The following is a 21,472-nucleotide window of genomic DNA, read 5'->3' as shown; positions in this document are numbered from 1 at the left end:
ATAAAGCCATGCACAAATGGAAAACAAATAAACATTAGTGAGTGTTCAACAGAATCATTCGATAATCAAATAAATACTGGACTAGCAGTGGCTCAAGTGATCGAACACTTATCTAGTAAACACAAGGCCTGGATTCACTTGTTGGTACCACAAAAAGTAATTAAATAAAACAAAATGAACCAGTAAATAGTTGATATTCAATGAATGGAAGAAGATAAATAATAAGAGTGCTCATGTTCAAATTATTTTACATTTAATTAGCTAGCTAGATCTAAACGATCCCTAAAAAGATCAGTAAAAAGTTTGATGCATATATTTAAACTTTTTCTGTATTCTTACTTATGCACCAACTTCAAATATACAGCTCTCCAAGGTTGATTTGTAGGCTGTTTTTAATATTATTATATATAAATACATGGATGTTCATACAAAAGAGACATTTGTCCTTTCATCCCCCAACATATGTAAAATTTAATACATATAAATAAAAATCTATTCATAAATGATAAAACTAGAAATTTATAGAACATAGAAATGCCTTTGTGACATCAGCATAGGCTTGAATAGCTCAATAACACTAAACATTGATAATTTAACCCATGAAACAGTAAAGCTAACTTCCTGAAAATTAACATAATGTTCTTCCAAAGGGCATACTAAAAATTCCATTATAGAAATGAAAAAGAAAAAATCATGCTAGAGGAAAATATTCATAGATACATAGATACATAGACAAAGACATAGACATCAAGTATATAAAGAACTAAAAATCCAAAGCCAAGAATAACTGACTAAATGAAAATAGGCAAAACAGAATAAGTACTTCTCAGAAACCACACAAATAGAGAATAAACACTTAAAAACACATTCAACATCATTGTAGTTACCAGGGGAAAATTAATTAAATCTAAATTTAGTAGACAGTAACCATCCTGAATTCAACTAGAATGTAATAAAAACAATTAAACTGAGGTCAAATGCTGGACAAAAAGAATTGAAGAAAAATCAACTGTCTTCTTTTGGGGGCAGGAGTGACAAGAATTTATCATCACCTTGAAAATTAGTTTGGAAGTTTTTCATAAAGTTAAATATTCTTTATGACTATACAGTTTTACATTGTGGTATTTATCCAAGAGAATGATATATTTCCCACAGAAAACAAAAATGTTATACAAGAATATTCATATTCACTTCATCATTTTATTTAATGCCAAAATGGAAACAGCCAAAATGTACTCACTTCACTGAAAAATTAATGTAGCATATTCATACAATAAAATACCACTCAAATTACCAAAATATATCAAGTTCTGTTACATACGACTGCATAGATAAAATCTCAAAAGTGTGGGAAGCTAAAGAAACCAGATCAGGCTAGGAGTGTGGCCTAATGGTAGAGTGCTTGACCAGCCTGCACAAAAACCTGAGTTTGATTTCTCTGTTCTACATACACAGAAAAAGCTGGAAGTGGTGCTGTGGCTCAAGTGGTAGAGCCCTAGCCTTCCGAAAGCTCAAGGAGAGTGCCCAGATCCTGAGTTCAAGCCCCAGGACTGGTCCAAACAAAGATGAAAAAAGGAAAAGAGGAAAAACCAGATCAAAATTCTTCATATTAGAGGCTCATGACTGTAATCCTAGCTAATCAAGAGGCTGAGATCTGAGGATCAAGGTTCAAAGTCAGCCCAAGCACAAAAGGACCTGAGACTCTTATCTCCAATTAATCACCAGAAAACCAGAAGTGGCTCTGTGGCTCAAGGGTAGGGCAGTAGCCTTGAGCTGAAGAGCTCAGGGACAGTGCCCAGGCCCAGGTCAAGCCCAAAGACCCACCAAAAACCAAACCAAAACAAAAAAACCAACTGTTCATATTAAATGATTGCTCTATTTTTATCAGGTCAAGAACAGGGAAAACTATGATAAGGTAATAGAAATTACAACACAGGCTGAGAATGGTGACTCACACTGTATTCTGAGCTATTCAGGAAGCTGAGATCTGAAGATCAGGGTTCAATGCCAGATGAGGTGCTAGAGAACGTGAGACTCTTATCTCCAGTTAATCACTAGAAATCAGGAAGTGGGGCTGTCTCTCAAGGAGCAGGACAGTAGCCTTGAGCTGAGGAGCTCAGGGACAGCACTCAGTCCCAGAGTTCTACCCCATGACCAACAAAAAATAAAATAAAATAACAATAAATTTCAACACAGACACATGATGAAATTTTCAGTGTCACCTAGTCGAATATGAAATGTTGGAGACATGAAAATGTTCAATATTTTAATTGGACAAGTGTTAAAGCCTATTGAACTAAATCCCGTCTACGTTTTACCATATAAAATATATCTCTGCAGATAAAAGAACTAATAATGAGCACAAATCATTTTAGGCCCATTTTCATATACCAATCTTTTGTCAAGAATTAGAATTTTTGGTGGCCAGGAGTTTGGCCTAGTGGTAGAATGCTTGCCTAGCATGCACAAAGACCTGGGTTTGATTCCTCTGTACCACAAACATAGAAAAAGCCAGAAGCGGTGCTGTGGCTCCACTGGTAGAGTGCTAGCCTCAAAGCTGGAGATATTTTTTAGATATGAGAACTTTGTTGTATGGATAGTGAAGATTTTCTCCCACTCTGTGGGCTTTCTATTTAACTTGCTAGCTATGTCCTTTGCCCTACAGAAGCTCTGAAATTTAATGCAGTCCCATTTGTCCAAGTTGTCTTTAATTTGTTGTGTTTCTGTGCCAAGAAGGTTTGATTAATCTCATATTGTTACAGTATCCCACTTTGTTACCTGATATATTATATAGATGTTTACTTGTTTATTTGGAATAGAAAGGGAAAAATGAGGGGAGAGGACGGGGGGAGGAAAATGGGAACAAAAACATAAAAAGGAACGTCAATGTGTGAGAAGTAAGGCACCTTCTCTCTGGTGAATATAACTGGAACCCCTCTATACATTAAAATAAAAAATAAATAATTTGAAACCAGGTACCAGTGGCTCACATCTGTAAGCCTAGCTACTCAGGAGACTGAGAGCAAAGGATTGAGGTTCAAGGTCAACCGGGGCAGAAAAGTCTGTGATATTCTTACATACACTCAAAAAATGCTGGAAGTGGCATTGTAGATTGCTAGCCTTGAGCCAAGGTGGCACGAGGACAGCATCCAGGATCACAGTTCAAGCCACAGGATCAGGGAAAAAAAATTGAAGTAACATTGTAAATTACATATAAAGCTATTTGTATGTTCGTATTTTATAATTTAATATTTTGTAAGGTTTGTTAGGTTCAATTTGCTATTAATGAGATGCCCAAATAAACTACTATGATGTGTGATTCAGTTATCCTGCAATGCATCATTCCAAGATTCTCAATCTTCAAACCTTCTGACCTTACTTCCAATCAGAACTACATTACAGTGTTTTTGTTATTATAGCTCTTTACTAAAAGTATTTTTACTATGTAGTATTTTTGGATCTTTTAAAGGTCATTCTGATTTTAAAATAACTTAATCTGCATCAAAACTACTAGTTTTGATTCTGAATATGGGATTTGCTTAGACTCTCAGCATATTCTACAAAAACAACATGCAACAAGTTGTATTTTACATTGACAAAACGTTTAAAGTTTTCATGAAAAGTATATTAAGTCCTTGAAAACTGAGAAAACAGTTTTGTTTTAATCTACTTTTCAAATTTTAAATAACAACTTTCCCTTTTTTTCAGAAAATGAGTTTTAATCCTTATGATAAATCTCACATGCTATACCAGCACCACCTTCTCTTAATTATCTTCCACTTAGCAATCTGAGTTAAACATGGCGAATCTTAACACACGCTGAATGAAAATTCCATCCTAGAACTACTTAAGTCTATATTTCCTGCCAAACAACTTCATAAGATGAAATAATGACATAATTTTAATTCTCAAAAATGGATCTCTAAAGCAATCACAAGTGTCCTGAAACGCTAAGAACCAAATATTCCCTCTCTGTCCACACTCACACAGTCCAGGGGCTTTTCCAGATGAAACTGTGTGAATATGGAGCTACTGAGAGAGATCATGAGAGATCATGGCCCTTGCTGATATGAGCTTTGCAGATCCTTTGACTCAGACTCAGAAACCACAGAATCCCAGCTGTTCAAATGTCTGATAGAAATAAGGCCTTGGATGAGGTCCATCTGGCTGAACTTTAACAGTACAAACAGGAATAAAGCAGCATTCATTGGCAAAGATTGTACATGACTAAATAATCCTTCAAATGAAGGAAATGAAAATACATCATTCTGCAAAGTTGAAGTGAAAAAAATGTATAATGACAAAGGTAAACTAGGAGTTTAAATAGGAGTTTAAGCATGTGTAGCATTAGTTTAAGATTCCATCCTAAAATAAGGCCAGTATTAATTTATAAGATGTCTTTTGTCTGTTTTTAAAAATATTTTCCAAGGACCAGGAGTTTGGCCTAGTGGTAGAGTGCTTGCCTAGCATGCACGAAGACCTGGGTTTGATTCTTCAATACCATATACATAAAAAAAAAGCCAGAAGTTGGGCCATGGCTTAAGTGATAGAGCTCTGGCCTTGAGAAAGTCTAAGGACAGTGCTCAGGCCCTGAGTTCAAGACCCTGGCTTGACCTCTCTCTCTCTCTCTCTCTCTCTCTCTCTCTCTCTCTCTCTCTCTCTCTCTCTCTCTCTCTCTCTCTCTCTCTGTAATATATATACATATATATATACAGATAGATAGATAGATAGATAGATAGATAGATAGATAGATAGATAGATAGATATTCCAAGATCATCTCTCAGTGTAAAGTGGTAGGCACAGATTCTATATGGAAGATAGTTATTTTTTATTATTCTGCAAAGGTTCAAGAGACTAAAAGTACCATATAATTCACAAGCAGAGCTAGAGATTCTAGACTACCACTATCAAAACACCCTTCCTAGTATGATATATGTGAGCCACCAAAATCTTTCTTTTTTCCTTTCTTCTAATGTATGCCCTCATGTGCTCTCATGTGCCTCTATACAAACTCATAAGTAAATGTAATGGGAGTTATGCAAATGCATAGAAATGTATTAACTAAAATACAGTAGATTCATGGGAAATCTCAAACAGTGTAATTCCTTAGAGAGTCTGAATCAAATAGGACAAAAAATTCACCAGGAAAAAAGTATTTGGTGGGGCGGGTTGGGGTGGGGTTAAGGGGAAAGGATAGATTAATGATGAAAAGAAAATGGGGGAAATGCAGACAAGAATCAATGTATATCCTGTAAAATTGAGAAGAGTGAGGAGAGTGATTTGGAGGGATGGATGAGAATGTTGAAAGAAGTAACAGACTAAGGTGTACTGCCTTGTCAAATGACAAGTTCTTTGTCCACCACCTAAAGATAATAATCAAAGATTATTCGAAATTTTAAATAACAACAATCAAATAAACCACAGCAGGACCGAGACAAGACACTGTACTAAGAGCACTCACCGGTGCACCACTACCCTAGAAAGGAGAAGTGACAGGCAGAATTTGCTGCTGTGACTGGCGGAGTGCCTTCTGACTCCACAGTCAATGGCACTATGGAAGGCATTTCCTTGGTTACAACTGAGCCAAAAGAGTAATATTCACCGGAAAGTAACGATGAAGTTAATGCACAGAGAAAATAAAATTGGTCAGAACAATCATACAGGTGATTAAATTGTATAGTTACTTTATCTACTTATAATACTGATAGATTTTTCAACCCCCCCCCCATGCACACTTTTCTCTGAAGTATAACTGCTGGAGTTCTGACAGATTTTCAACATTAGCTAGTGTTTTTGTTTAAGATTTTGGAAGATAAGGAGCTTTTCCACCAAAACCTCCCTCTCCAACACCATACTAACTTCAGGTCTGACATGAAAGTATTTCGTTGCTACCAGGAAATCTGAGTAGACCAAAATTTTCTATAGAATGATTGCCAGAGAGAGCAATAGAGAGTCACTGTATGGGACTCTTGGGATGGAAACACTGTTCTTTTAAAGACCTTCATAGAATAGGTCAATACAAGGGCAAGTGTTATATGTAAGATAGTAGCAGCTTATAAAAGGTATACTACCTTCAATTTTGCTTGAAATAATCACTTACATTACTTTTTTGATTAAATGTTAAAAGTACAATGGATTTCATAACAGTATTCAACATGTGCATACATTATACTTAATCTGATTAATCTCTATGGCTCTTATTGTTTCCACCCTTCCTCTTGCTCAACAGCTCTCAGTGAGATTCTCTATGCCAGTACTCACTTTTTTAAAATATTGATCAACTTCCATCATTCTCTTTCCTTTCTTTCTCTTTCCTTCCCATCACTCTTGCCAAACAGTCCCATATGCCATGTATGTGTATATGCAGGGGGAGTTACTACACATGCATACGTCTATGAATATGTGTATCTTTGGGATCTAGATTCTACAGATGAGCAAAAACATGCAATGTTTATCCTTTTGAGTTTGACTTCAACATGATAATCTCCAGATCTATCCATTTTCCTGAAAATGGTGAATGCTAACTTTATCAATTCAACAAAATGAACACAGTACCTAAAATTTAGACACATGTCTTAGTTTATCCCAATGGGACAAAAAGAGCTAACACGCTTGCAATATGAGTATGAAGGAGGCTGATATTTGGAAGATTGGGATTCAAAGCAAGCCTGGATAAAGAAAGTCCCTGAGGTGCTTCAATTAACCAGAAAAACATTCCACAGCAGACATTGTTTCCTTAACCTTGTCCTAATATTGCTTTAAGTTTGCCACCTCTATGACATGATGTGAGAAATATATTTACATCTATATTTTAAGACAAATCCTTTGTGTTAATACACCAAGATGATGGGTCTTCACCTAAAACAAATAAAGGAGCCTTTGGAACACATGGTCCTTTCTTACCCCACATCTCTGTACATCTTTGTCTGAAGAATGCATTATCGCTCTCAATTTTGTAGCCCCGATCAGCCTTTCACATGACTCTTAAGAAGGGGGAATTTTCACAATGAAGCTACTAAAAGATGAAGTATAATAATGTTTTTATTCAAGGAGTAGCTCTCTTAAGGAAAGAATAGAAAGGGAAGCTTCTTTCGTGAGCATCAGTAGAGAATACTTTTGCAAAATGTCTGCATTCCTGACTCTCTTGGATCTGTGGCAAAACATAAACTTGCACAAGAGAGGGGATTTTATTATTCCATTGATGCTCAACTTTTTTTATAAATCCAAAGGCTTGCGTGTCCTTCAATATTTTTCTCCACCAAAGAAAATATAAGGCCAGTTCTAATTTGGGGTATCTCTTATGTTAATAAGAATAAAGAAATTTAGTGAAAGTTTACATCCATAAAGAAAACTATGTTGTAAGATTGTAGTGATACATATGAAACTAGCCAATGAGTTCCATGCTACTAAAAGGGTGGATATGTATTCAAAGCCCCAAACCTAGCAACTTAAGTAGTTGCACAAAGGAGTTTCCATTCAACAGATGCATTTACGAATTCAGGGTGTCTTGATCACTGGCACCCTTTTTTAACATCCTCACCCCACCCCTCTCATCCCACTGCTTCCCCAGATTTTTTCTGAATTTTCAGGTTATAGGTTGAATTGTTTAGAATTAAACAAAACATGTTATGTGAACAGCACATCTTGATCTGTATCATCCCTTCAACATCTTCACCCCCTTCCACCCAGTCGTTCATTTCTGTGGCATATACAATGCACTCTTACCTGCCTTCTACTCATTTCCCCAGTTCACTCTTCAGCCCCTCACTCCTTGCAAGTACCCATTTCCTGGTATTTATTTTTTAGGGTCTTAACTTAGTCTTTCTTTTTTCTTTATCCTTTTTTTTTGTCAGTCATGGGACTTGAACTTTTAGCCTGGGTGCTGTCACTGAGCTCTTCAGCTCAAGGTTATCACCCTACCCCTTGAGCCACCATGCCAAATCAGTTTTCTGGGTGATTAATTGGAGATAAGAGTCTCACGGACTTTTTAGTACCCAGTCTGGCTTCGAACCACAATCCTCAGATCTCAGCCTCTGGAATAGCTAGGATTACAGGCGTGAACCACCATGCCCGGCTTCTGACTTAGTCTTTCTAAAGACTTAGACAATTTGGGCTGCTGACTGCCCTTCAGAGACGGCATATTCATGCTGCCTGAGTCTGGTTCCCTCAGCAAGTGTTTTGATTCCATTTTACTAATTTGTTAAACTAATTAAAGAACTAAAATGGAACGAAAGTCTTTCTGAAGCCCATAAATCTATATCTGAGAATAGAGTTAAAGTGTTGATTATGAAATCTGAAATCATGTACAGTTCACAGCCAGACAACCTAACACATGAAGAGCAGACAGCAAGAGAAAATCAACTTAATTCATCAACTTGATTTTTTGTGCTTTGTGTGCCATTGATTTGTACCTAGAATGTAAAAATGGAATCCTGTGGTGTTCATGCCTTCTAGTATTAAAGATTCTCCATCTTAACCTAGCTCCTGCCGAGCCTGTAGCAAAGTTAAAATTATTATTTTATTATTTTTGGTGTTAATAAGCTTGGCATATCATTGCTTTGTGATCACAAATCAATGAATCTTGCTAAACTAATTGTAGTTGATGACAGTCAGCTGCTGGAATTGATTGCAAAGCTATGTATTCTTCCCATTCACCTTTCAAAGCCTGCTTTGAAAATCTGTTTTAAAGATCTTCCATACCAATATTATTTAGCACAGACATTATAGTTGAGAAAAATATAAGTTTGAGAAGTATTGAGCAAATGTTTATTATGTAAGATATCTAAAAGACCTAGAAGTTTGATTATGCACTACATTTTCAAATACTAAACTACTCATTCTTATTTTCATACCTATTATTATAAAATATTATTTGCATATTCCATTTCTACACAGGCACAAATTTGACAGCCAAGCTGACAGTCTAATTTATACAGGAAATTTAGATTCAGGAAATTAAAAAAACTAATATGTGTGTTCATTTCAAATCCAAAAACCATAATTACTGCAATTATTAATATGTTATGAAATTGAAAAGGAGTTCAGACATTCAGAGAAAAAGAAAATTGATGATTATTTCAAATTATCTTGGCTGATTCTCCAGTTACTCTCTTATACTTAATGTTTATTAGCTAGTGTCGAATTTCTGAACCAGAAACTTTTGAACCAGCATCTAGCTGAAACCATAAAAAAGTTATACTTTCTTTCCCATTGACTAAAAAAGGGAAATCAAAGTTTGAAAATTAGTATATTCTTATAGGCCACAGATACCTCTCCCATCTAATACACAACAATTTTTACTTGATTGCTAATAAAGTCCATCCAAAACTCTACTTTTGCAAAGTACTATCTGTAGATAAGAAGATCACTCCTTTGTAGCATGGAGGGGTGACTCCTGCCTGAAATACTAGCTACTCAGGAGGCTGAGATCTGGGGATAAAGGTTCAAAGTCAGCCTGTGCACAAAAGGACCTGAGCTTCTTATCTCCAATTAACCTCTAGCAAAGGGAAAGTGGGGCTTGGCTAAGGGCAGCCGGTAGACTTGAGCTGAAGGGTTCAGGGACAGTGCCCAGGCTGAGTTCAAGCCTTGTGACTCACCAAAAAAAAAAAAAAAAAAATGGAAGCGAACTCCTTTTCTGTTGGTTTATTTGGGCTCTTAGCTGTCAATATTCTTAGCTTCACCTCCTCTCCCAGACACTTCAGAGTGACATTTTACCTTCTACTCACCATCACCTCCCTTTGTCTAATGAACAGCCTCTTCTCCATAGTACGTCTCAACTCCTCATACAGTCTGCAGTAAATTATTGCCTCTGACACTCACAGCCAAGCAGGAAAATAAACGCAGTGAACTGTTGTTTCAACCTGTTTCTTTCTCTGTCACACATGGCATCAACGTGATGACACTGATCTTCTTTCCATCCACGTGCTGAGTTCCTGGTGCTTCCCTGTTCCCAGACCCAAGACCAGTGTGACTACATCAGCTTTAAATCAACCATAGCTTCAATAGTTACACCATGGGAAATTGGAAAAAGGAACAAAACAGAAGTTTTGACAATTCTTTATGTAAAGCTTGTTTACCAGAACACCACTGGGTGCTCTGAGTTCTATTTGTTTATTTGAAACAGGGAAGGGGGAAAACAAGATGATTGGGAGGGAGGGAGGAGAGGGAAAGGGGGACAAAAACATGAGAAGGGATATCAAGGTTCGAGAAGTAATGTACCCACTACTTGACTGTAACTGTAACCCCTCTATACATTACCCTGACAATAAAATACAATAAAAAATAATCAATTAAGTCCTGCCAGTGAGAATCTGTGAGGCTCTCTGGATTCCAGTTGACCACAAAATAAGGGAGAATCATTTGAAGTTTAGGTTAGTAAGACTGTAGCACACAGAATTCTGGAGAAAATGAATTGAAAAAAGGACTCATTTAAGAAATGGAAATTACAGAAGACTGGCTGTCCCTATCTAGATTACACATAAATATTACTAGACTTCTGCTTTTCTGGTGGGCAATTCTTCCCTCATTCTCCAAATTCCTGAAACAATCGTATTCAAAAATGGATACCACCAAGTTTTATTTTCACAATTGATTACCAATCAATTTTGCAATTACTATTACAATAATTATAAAACCTCTCTTAACTTGATTATGCATTCAGTATAAGTTTTATTTTTTTATTTTTTGGTAGTTCTGGGGCTTGAACTCAGGGCCTCAGCGCTGTTCTTGGGCTTTTGTCAAGGCTAGAGCTCTACCACTTGAGCCACAACACCACTTCCAGCTTTAGTCTATGTATATGGTACCAAAGAATTGAACCCGGGTCTTTGTGCATGCGAGGCAAGCACTAAACCACTAGGTCAAACTCCCAACCCCCAGTATAAGTTTTAAGAGAGCAGATACATTCATCTAGTCTCAGTTTCAAAATAAAATACAATAACAACAATGAAACACACTCTGCATTCCTAGTTAAATTTTATCGACTGTTTACAGCAATTTCTCAGTTTAGTGCTTTTACCCATGGACAACGTTTATTCCACACACAGTTCTCATAAAGTAGAAAGAGCTCTGGGCTAGGGGGTACAGAGGCCAGGCTGCCCTGTTTCCTCACCAGCGAATCTGTGACTCTGGATTCAGTCTCTATGCCAGTCAAACATGTGTGTGTGTGTGTGTGTGTGTGTGTGTGTGTGTGTGTGTGTGAGTGTGTGTAAAATTAAATGACCTCATTTCAGGATTCATGATAGGTTTAAATTTAAAGCGACAGAGAGGAATATTTATGAACTATAGAAATATATTCTGGATATTTTGATTTCTTATTTTTGAAGTGGCTATGGGGAAAATGGAGAAACAATTGTCTTTACCAAGACAAGTAGGCAATGATTTTTTTAATTTTTATTTTTATTGTCAGGGTGATGAATAGAGGGGTTACTGTTACATTTGTCAGGTAGTAGGTACATTACTTCTTGAACATTGTTAGCCTTCCCATGTTTTTTCTCCAACTTTTTCTCCCCCACCTGCTCCCAAGTTGTAAAGTTCATTTCCAACATATTGTCTTGTGAATAACGCTGTTTGTTACACCGTGGTCCTTTGTCCTTTGCCTTATCTTGTTTTTCCCCTTCTCTTCCCTAATACAAACAAACAAATAAATATATATACAATATACGAGGTACCAAAGTCAGATACAGCAACAAAAGGGGATAAACCATAAGAGGGGAAGAGCAAAGAAATAACTTCACATAGTACATTGAAAACAACAACCACAAAGAGAAGCCTCTTGCTTCCGCATCCTGGAGTTCGTTTCACTTAGTCTCATCCTGTATGGACATGCGCATACAGCTTTTGAGTTATTGCACTCCTCTGCTAGGAAAATCTTGGACTAGTTTATATTTCCACCTACATCGTAGTAGCATTCCCTTCCGGCCACATCCCCACAACATCTGTTGTTATTGGATTTCTTGATAACGGCCATTCTAACTGGGGTTAGGTACAGATGACAGAAGGTTGTATCAACAACTGATGTACAACTTAGCAATAGTTATATTACAACATCTTTTTTGGGTAATGGCATTAGCATAAGTCAAAAGAGAGAAGAGTTTCATTCACGTACATACATATACTCGTATAATGCATATATGATTTCATAAGAAAGTACTTTCCTATGATAACATGAGTAAAGTTAGTACATGAAAAGCTAAAGATTCAAATTAATCATTACTTATCTACTTTTTTCAGAATCATCTATGGAAGGAAAACATTTCAACATAAATGATATTAGAAAGTTTATTGCCCTGTTACATAGTATCCCACATTTGTAAAAATTCGTTTTTTATAAAAGTAAGTTCTATATAGAACTTTGTCATACTCTTGTTATTAGCTTAACTTACAGAGATCTGTGACTTTATCACAGAAGATTCAATTTTTTCTCCTACTGTAATTACTGTTTTCTGCTATTCATTGCCAGCTTTTATTAATTGTATCAGATTACAGTCCCTAAATCTTGGGATACAAAGAATTTAAAGGAATAAACTATTGGCAGTGAGAGGTGAAAATCTTGTTTGAAAGGAACATATTTGTGATTGGCGATTATAATTTGTGACCATAATAATAATATACTGAATATTTCAAAGTTTCTGAGAGTAAACTTCAAATGTTCTAACCAAATATATGCATCTGAAATGATGAATACATAACTAAGCTACCTTAATTGTTCCACATTACTTTTTAAAATATTTTATCTAGGGCCGGGAGTTTGGCCTAGTGGTAGAGTGCTTGGCTAGCATGCACGAAGAACTGGGAAAAATAAGCTGGAAATGGTGCTGAGGCTCCAGTGGTAGAGCTCTAGCCTTGAGAAAGTCCAAGGACAGTGCTCAGGTCCTGAGCTCAAGCCCAGGACTGACAAAAAATAAATAAATAAAATATTTTATCTTTATGTAGTTACACAAAAGAGCTGCCATTCAACAAAGCAATTTGTGAATACAGTACATCTTGACGAATATTACCTGTTTCATCATTCTCCTCACCCCTCAACCCTAGTCCTTCAATCAGTTTTCTAAAATTTGTTTAGGTATGCAGTGAATTTTAAGACTGCATTCTCTCCCATCACCCTCTTCATTTGTCCAGCTCCCCTGACCCTCCTGAGTTTTATGCTTTCTCCTCTACTCCCTCATCTTCTCCCCCTTTTGAGGATCTGTTTCCTGGTGTTTATTTTACAAACATAGTAACAACATCAAGTTGCAACCCATAAATATACATGATTGTAGTTTGTCATTTACAGTGAAAACTGTGTGTTAATAATTTTTAAAATATTGCTCTACAAATATTTCCTTCACAAACTATTTCAAGTAAAAGCAATATGACCAAAAGATTTAAATTACCACCATGCGGTAATGATAATATTTATCAAGTATGCAGAATATTGAATGCTGCTGAACACTTTTCCATATTCAAACATTTTGCTATCAATTCAATCCTTTACAATACTACCATTATTCTTTCATTTTACAGAGCAAGAAATTAACATTACAAGCCAGGCCTGAAATTTCAAGTTCTTTTACAGAATTTTTTAGGGAGTCATGCCTTAACTATTTGAATGTGATACATCTATTCAACAGTTTTTATCTGGAGCATAAACCAAGAAAAAGAAAAAAGAATAGTTCTGATTAGCAGTTGAAGTATTTTTAGTTGTTTTTTTCTTCAGACTCACGAAAAACGTACATTTCCAGTAATGCTTGCTAACCAGACATAGCATATTTTAAGCATTTGTTTATTATTACTTCATCATTTGTCCTTTCATTCAACAACTATGTATGACCAGCTACTTGGCTTAGAATTCTGATGAACACAAAGTTACAGGGTGCTCTTTCCCTCCCTCATCTGGAAAGACTTTTAATAATTTTTCTTTCAGCTCATAGCACCGTTAGCATAGTGGACAGTTGATGTTTTAATACTTCCCTTAATTATAAAAATTATTCTCTGAAATAATCCTGAAATGAGGAATAATAGAAAAGAAAGGCAGGCAGCAAATATTTCATTTAGTTGAACTAAATTTGAATTTGCTTAGTATGATTTTGGACTTATTCTTTTCAACATGTTTTAAATAGTAGGCTTGATACTCATGATACCACAAAAATCAAAAAACAATCTGGGCCAGGAGTTTGGCCTAATGAAAGACTCAGGTTCAATTCCTCGGTACCACATACATGGAAAAAAAGCCAAAAGTGGTGCTGTGGCTCAACTGATAGAGTTCTAGCCTTGAGAAAACTCAAGGACAGTGTTCAGGCCCTGAGCTCAAGCCCAAGACTAGCAAAAAAAACAAAAACAAAAACAAAAAAACAGAATCTGAGGCTAGCTACAATGGCTCATATCTGTAATCCTAGCTACTCAGGAGGCCGAGATCTGAGTATCAAAGTTCAAAGCCAGCTTGGGCAGCTCGGGCATTAAAAAGTCTGTGAGATTCTTGTCTCCAATTAATTACCAAAATACCAGAACTGACACTCTGGTTGAAGAGCTCAGGGACAGCACCCAGACCCAGAGTTCAAGTCCCACAACTGACAAAACAAAAAACAACAACAACAAAAAACCTGTACACTCTCTCTTAAAACAAATGTGTTTAGCTGAATCTCACATGTTAGGATTCTTAATTAATGAAAACTTTCCCCAAAGGTACAATGTTAATTGATGTATAAACAATACAGATACATGTGCAAATACACTATACAAAACCACATATATGATTCATAAGTAGCTAAAGGTAGACAAGTACAGATGATAGACAGACAGACAGATAGACAGACAGACAGACAGATAGATTGATGATACATACATTCAAAGATAGATATGGAGTAATAATGGTGGTGACGATGAACAAGAAGATGACAGATAGACAGATAGATAGATAGATAGATAGATAGATAGATAGATAGATAGATAGATAGATAGATATAGGGCGATAGATCGCAGATAGAATTGGACAGAACCACAGTTCTTTAGTAGTTGAATCTAGTAGTTGAGCAGCATTTTTTTTTGCTAACATTTAGAATTTCTGTCATGGGATGAATAAGAAAAATATTTCTTAGCTGGTTATTATCACTGTCAAATTCTCTATAGGAATGTAAGACCATGTTTCTTTGAGCTGAAGATCTTCCTCCACTCTCCCACACTCTCCCATCAATGCTTTGAGTCAGCAAAGTGTGATCCATGATTTTATGTAATAATAATAATTTTAATGTACTTGTTAATAAAAAAAAAACCAAAGACGTGATTGCCTAAATTCCCTTATCTTTCATTCATCCACATCCTTACTCTCAGCTATTTAGAGATAATAGACTTGCCATGGGTTTTATATGGGCTTTATATATTGACAGATGTGGGCTTGAATCTTGGTTCAAATTAGCCAGTGCCTTCAAGATTCACTTTAATAATTCAAATCTGAAAAAAATCCTTACAAGAATGACCTAGCTTACACAACAAGTACAAAGGCACGCGCTCATTATAGGTGACCATCATGATTGACCATTGGCCATTGCTCTTGCACGTGCCACCCCCGAGTGTTTCACAAAACAGGCAATATTTACCTAGGATCAATGGTAGATTTAAAAGAAAAAAGGAATTTCCCTGAAAGTTCATTGATAATTGATCCATCTGTCTTCTATCAATGCTTAAATAGTTTCAGTGATTGCTCTACATTACCACTGCCTCCTGATCAGTTCTGTGTCCATATGTTGCCCATTTCTTCCATTCTTATAAAGGGGGCACTTAAATGAAGAGCACCAATCTTTATTTCTTCGCATAAAGAGTGTTTTATCAAAATTCAAGGGCTGTGATATCCACTGGAAGAGAACTCGGAATCTGCTAGGAGCCAATGCAATCCAACTGCAGAGGGGAGACTGAAGCATCAGGATAGTGCTGGAGTTGTTCCATTTCATAGACGGCTGAGCAGAAGTCCTCTATCTTCAGAAGAACCCCTTTTGCTGCTGCTATGAAAATCTCTGTTCCTCCTTTCTTTTCAGTCTCCCTCTTAAATTCTGTTCTTGGAAATGGAATCTTTTCCCTCCCTCAAGAAGCAGCATTGAGGAGTTGACAGCTTTTTCCTAAGGCTTCTTAAAACTGACTCTAGTTCCATGCCTAGACTGTAGATAATGTACTAGCAATTTCTACCTCGATCAAGTAATGTACTCAATGATTATGTGAATATCAACAGATATCAATAAAGGTGCTCAAAGTAGTGAGCCTAAACTATTCCTATAAGTATCATTTCTCACACAACAACTTACTAGGAAATAAACTGACATACCTTTGATATTCTTAACAAGATGTAAGAAAGAAAATTCCTTTCTGTTTTTCACACTTTCCTTATTATATTGAAGAAGTTGTACAAAAAAGTCAGCATTTAACCAAGTAGTTCATAAACACAATGCATCTTGATCCATGTCACGCCTTCCACGTTCTCACTCATCCCTCCAAACCCACCCTTCCTTTCCTTTTCTTAATTTTGTAGAATATGCACTGAAAATTCATTTTCAAGTAAGGAAGTCCTAAATATTATATCTTTGTCTCAGATATTATTACATTTGACACCTATACAAGGTTCTAAAAAATTCTGTTGTCCTAGGATAACAATGAGTGTGTGTGTGTGTGTGTGTGTGTGTGTGTGTGTGTGTGTGTAAAACTACTAAATCTCATATAGGACAAAGATGTCCCTACTATTTCAAAGGATAAAATATGAAAGAATATTTGCTCCTGCATTTTGGAATTATTTAGAAATCTTTACTAAAAGATGTGGTATAGAATAGTGAAAAATACTTATTTAAATGCATTCCATTTCCAGAACAGACTCATTCATTAGTTCATACCCAAATTGTCACGAGTTCAAAAAATGGAAAACATGGGCTGGGAGTTTGGCCTAGTGGTAGAGTGCTTGCCTAGCATGCACAAAGACCCAGGTTCGATTCCTTGGTACCACATGCATAGGAAAAAATGCTGGAAGTGTTGCTGAGGCTCAAGTGGTAGAGCTCTAACCTTGAGAAAGTCCAAGGACAGTGCTCAGGCCCTGAGCTAAAGCCCAAAACTGGCAAAAAAAAAAAATGGAAAACACTTTCTGCTCTCATTCTGGGAACTAAATAGCTGTACCAAATTACCAATAAACTAAATTTTATGAAAAATCTTGCTGATTCTTTTGGACCAATTTAAGGAACACATAACAAAAAAGTGCAGCTTAAATTAGAATAGTGTTTTGGAGAAGTTAATAAAGAGAAATAAAAGCAGCAAAGTGAAGATTTGAATGACTAATGAATGAAAAAGAAATTGCATTGTACCTTGACAGAGCAAAAAAAAAAACTCAGAGGGACATTTGAAAATAACATTGTCTAAGCATTCTGCTCTAAGATGGTTCTCAAAGGTGGAATAACAGTACTTTTCCTAGCACTCCCATTCTTTAAGGACAAGTGCCAGCAATAACACATCTGGGACTCTAATGGCTACTATGCTCAGATTTAGACTCTATTCTTAAATGTCCCTGTGTTTGATACATACAGGAGGTAAAACTCCTTAAAACAGCCTACTAATTAGTATACGCCTGAATCATTCATTTTCTGAGTGTAGAGTAAACTGATCTTGAATAAAAAGCAATAGACATTTTGATATCTGGCAAAAGGAAAAATATAAAAGAGCGAAAGGAACATCAAGGCATTCAAATGAGAATGAAGAAATTTAATGGAAGCTAACAGCATCACCCTCTCAGGGTTGAGATAAGATTTACTGGCCATTTGGAACAGCTATTTAGCTCCCAGAATGTGGACAAAAGTTATCTTATATTTTTATTTTAATTAATACCAATTTGAGGTATATTATTATTAATATTATTATTACTACAATCCACTGAACTAATGAGTTCATCTTAGAAATAAAATGCATTTGATATAAATTACATGCTTTGCTACTCTGTACTACATCAAATAAAATGCTTTTAGTAATGATTTCCAAATATTTGATTCTTAGAGAAAATGGCCTTCCAGACACATTATTTTTTGTCTTAACAGAACGTGGGATTTTCTTTCTCTTTAGAAAATAAACACTTAGTATAAAATTTCAGAAAAAATAGAAATATTTAAAAACCAAACACACAAAAAATGTATAATACCCAAGTATGGCCTCAAGTACATTGCTCGCTTGCCCACCTGCCTTCTTCCCTTCTTCCCCTCTCTTCTCCTCCCCTCTCCCTTTCCCTTCCTCCTCTCCTATATAGCTATGTAGCAGAGGACTGCTACATAATCTTTTTGCCTTAGCTTCCTAAATGGTGGCATTAAATGGCAATGCCACTAGGTTTACCTGTTACTGATAGGGCAGATCGGGAGGGGGTGGGGGGAGGGATAGTGTACGTATGTGTGTGCCAGCGTCTTGTACATGCTAGTCAAGTACAGTAAATCCTAAGAAGGGAACTTTCAGCACTATATATTAGAAAATTCATGGAAAGCAATTTCTAACATGCCTTAATAATGTGGCCAACTGTCAGATTATATTTTAATGATTCCCATTGGTGAAATCACAATTAAATATTGTTATAGTCTTGCACAACACAGAAACCACATCTTTCAGTATCACAAGGGTCTTTCCACTATGTAGGAAAATGCTGTTTATATTACAACAACGAATCTCTTCTGTTTAGAAACACTTTCAGGGTGAATGCAAGACATTATCTTTCTTTTCCCTTCTGTACTTCAATGTCCTCGGATGCCCATGGCATGCACCACCGGTGGACTGGCAGGTCTATGTTTGTGAAGCTGCTGCAGTTAACCATGTGACTGAGACAACTGACTTGGATTCAGGGATTTTACTTTCTCCTCCTTACCTCTGGGCGGGAAAATTCTCCAGGAAACCTTAAGCCTTAAATAATTCTGCAGAACAAAAACAAACAAACAAACAAAAACATCTTGGGTAATTCAAACCATTGTCTTTGCTAGTAAAGATTTACCATCCCTCACAGACACAGCACATGGCTGGTGTAGCATATTCATTATTGCTCCATTACTGCACCGGTGGCCTGTTACATAGATGGAATCTTTTATGGAAAACCTGCTTAATCAATTTGTTCTTCATATCCTTGATTTGAAATGATAATAAGCTTCCTGGGATGCTTGGATGTCCAGCTTCTTCCCTTATGAAAAAAGGAGATCCATATTGTGTTCCTCACATATCACAAAGAATTAAATGCAAACAAATAGTGGGGCACATGTGCCAATATTTAAAAACTTAAATTTATTTTTATTGTAATTAATGGAAGTGTTACATTATAGTCGCCAGATAGAAGCTGCATTAGTTAACAATCATTGCTACTCCCTCTCATGTTCTTGTCCCCATTTCCCTCCCCTACCCCCACCCCTCATCTTGTTTTCCCCCCTTCGCTATCCTATGTCAAATAAACATATATACAATATATCAGATAACAAGGCAAGATACTGTAACAATATGAGATAACCAAGGGACACCAAAAGAGATGAGAGATAACATAGCACATTAAGAACAACAGTCACACCTTACATGACTCTTGAAAAAACTTAAAATTTTTTTCATATACTTTTATTGTAATTAATAGAAGGGTTATATTATGTTCACCAGATAGAAGGTGCATCAATTCACATACATTGATACCCTTTCACATGGCTTGGTCCCCATTTCCCCCACCCCCACCCCCACCCCTCTTCTTGTTTTCCCCTTCCCTATCCAATTTAAAATAATCAAATACAAATATATCCAATATATCAGATAACAAAGTGAGATACTGTAACACTATAAGATAACCAAGGGACAGCAAAAGAGATGAGTTAACATAGTACATTAAGGACAACAATCACTCATTATATGGCTTTTGTTTCTATATCCTGGAGGTCCTTTCATTTAGCATCATACTATATGGCCTTATGTATCTAGGTTTTGCTCTATTGTAGATCTCTGCTAGGAGAGCCCAAGGTTTCTACTGATTATGACGAATGAGGGAAACCATTGAGCCTAAGTTCCTTTGAGTCTGGCTTACTTCACTTAATATGATCTTTTCTAAGTCTTTCCATTTCCTAACAAATGGGTCCATGTCATTCTTTCTGACAGCAGCATAGAATTCCATTGTGTACAAATACCACATCTTGTTGATCCACTCATCAACTGAGGGACATCTAGGTTGGTTCCATATCTTTGCTATGGTAAATAGTGCTGCAATGAACATTGTTGTGCTAGTGGATTTAGTATGTCCTTGTTTCTGGACAATTGGGTAAATGCCTAGTAGTGGAATTGCTGGGTCATAGGGGAGCTCTATGTTTAGTCTTTTGAGGAACTGCCATACTGCTTTCCATAGTGGTTGAACGAGTTTGCACTCCCACCAACAGTGTAGTAGTGATCCCTCCTGGCCACATCCCCTCCAGCATCTGTTGTTATTTGTTTTCTTGATCATGGCCATTCTAACTGGAGTGAGGTGGAATCTTAGAGTTGTTTTGATTTGGGTGACAAGAGTTAAGGTGGAGGAACCACATGTTTTTGTAAATATGAGTTGCCACCCATGTGATCTGATATTACAAATGACAAATCCAGTTATCTTCTGAGTTCAGCATTTCTAAAATGTCATGTGGCCACAGGAGACAATTCACCTGACGTATTCTGAGCAAACGCATCAGGTAAGCATTGTCTATACTTGTCATATTTATGATCGTAGAGGATTTACAGAGTATGCTCAAAGTTTTGTAGTATGATGTTTGCTTGCTTTCTTTCCTCAAAACATGTCTCATTTACTCATGTTTATTAATATCCCTAGGAAGTATTTCAAAGCAACACGAAATATTTTCTCTTTAATTTCCCCCAAATGTGCCTCTTTTATTTCTCTGAAACTCACTTCTCTTCAACGAGTCCATTTTACTCCTTTGTTTCTTTTCTTATTTGTACTATCTGGAAGGTGGTCTGACCTTTTCCATAGCTAACATTTCTTGTCTTCTTTCTGAAAAGCCAGGCAAACAAAGCTGCCTAGTTGGAAGAATAGTTAATGTTTTATTACATAACTGTGATTAGTGTGAGTTTGAAAAAAAAGAGGAAATATTTTGAAAGGATTGAGAAACAATGAACTATGTGACATTATTGAAACAGCTGAGGGTAAATTAAGAAATAACAGATGGAAGTTTTTTGTGGATTCTCACACCCAAGTGGCACCACACACACATATTTGGCAGCATTTTCTGTGGACCTGGAGCCTTTTTTGCACCCTGTCTTCAAAAGATTTTGTAAAGCGTTACCCTTAGGTCCATACTTAGGGAAAGGAGACAGGTCCAAATGAAAGACACTTTGAACAATGCCAGCTTATTGTGTGTGGAGTCCATATCAAAGAATTTTAAGTACCGTCACTGTCCTGAAGGAAAATGTACACTAGAAAGCTAAGGATGTAAGTAAACAGTGATCTCTTAGTCCTTCCAGGAAACTTTGATTTAGTAGGTCTGAAATATC

General features: G+C 36.4%; 1 long non-coding RNA gene across 2 annotated transcripts in view; it reads right to left on the bottom strand.

Moving 5' to 3' along the window:
- Positions 1–11,264: 11,264 nt before the first annotated feature.
- Positions 11,265–21,472, bottom strand: part of LOC150056106 (uncharacterized) — an 83,161-nt gene continuing 72,953 nt past the window's right edge. For both annotated transcript variants that reach the window (XR_016537287.1, XR_016537286.1), the window contains exon 3: positions 11,265–11,622. This is a non-coding gene — a long non-coding RNA (uncharacterized LOC150056106). The remainder of the gene's footprint in view (positions 11,623–21,472) is intronic.

Source organism: Megascapheus bottae, chromosome 12 (genome assembly GCF_031878675.1).
Source record: "Megascapheus bottae isolate mThoBot1 chromosome 12, mThoBot2.hap1, whole genome shotgun sequence".
In the NCBI taxonomy this organism is placed as follows: Eukaryota; Metazoa; Chordata; class Mammalia; order Rodentia; family Geomyidae; genus Megascapheus; species Megascapheus bottae.
This window is presented reverse-complemented; position numbering and strand designations above follow the sequence as displayed.